The sequence below is a fragment of the Egretta garzetta genome, unplaced genomic scaffold, assembly GCF_000687185.1.
Source record: "Egretta garzetta isolate BGI_Z169 unplaced genomic scaffold, ASM68718v1 scaffold433, whole genome shotgun sequence".
Taxonomy (NCBI): Eukaryota; Metazoa; Chordata; class Aves; order Pelecaniformes; family Ardeidae; genus Egretta; species Egretta garzetta.
In genome coordinates this window covers 346,000-346,572 of record NW_009259253.1, presented here as the reverse complement: position 1 = coordinate 346,572, position 573 = coordinate 346,000, and the positions used below count along the sequence as shown (strand labels likewise).

At 56.0% G+C, this 573-nt stretch overlaps 1 long non-coding RNA gene across 1 annotated transcript in view; it reads left to right on the top strand.

Annotated features, from left to right (window-relative positions):
- Positions 1 to 446: 446 nt before the first annotated feature.
- LOC118452007 overlaps positions 447 to 573 on the top strand; it is a 15,226-nt gene continuing 15,099 nt past the window's right edge. The window contains exon 1 of the long non-coding RNA XR_004841638.1: positions 447 to 568. This is a non-coding gene — a long non-coding RNA (uncharacterized LOC118452007). The remainder of the gene's footprint in view (positions 569 to 573) is intronic.

Genomic DNA, 573 nt, shown 5'->3' with positions numbered 1-573 from the left:
TGGATGTTGTCTAGCCAGACTTAACTTAAGCTTTTGACACTGTTTCCCACAGCATTCTTCTGGAGAAACTGGCTGCTCACGTCTTGGACGGGTATACTCTTCATTGGGTAAAAGACTGGCTGGATGGCTGAGCCCAGAGAGTTGTGGTGAATGGAATAAAATCCAGATGGTGGCTGGTCAAAAGTGGTGTTCCTCAGGGCTCAGTTTTGGGGCCAGTTCTGTTTAATGACTTTATCAATGTTCTGGGTGAGGGGATCAAGTGCACCCTCAGTCAGTTTGCAGATGACACCGAGCTGGGCAGGAGTGTTGATCTGCTGGAGGGTAGGGGGGCAGAGGGACCTGGCCAGGCTGGATCCATGGGCCCAGCCCAGTTGGGTGAGGGTCAACATGGCCAAGGGCCGGGTCCTGCCCTGGGGTCACCACAACCCCACGCAGCGCTCCAGGCATGGGGCAGAGGGGCTGGAAAGCTGCCCAGTGGAAAAGGATCTAGGGGTGTTGGTCAAGAGGGTTCTGAATATGAGCCAGCAGGGTGCCCAGGTGGCCAAGAGGGCCAGCGGCATCCTGGCTTGTCTC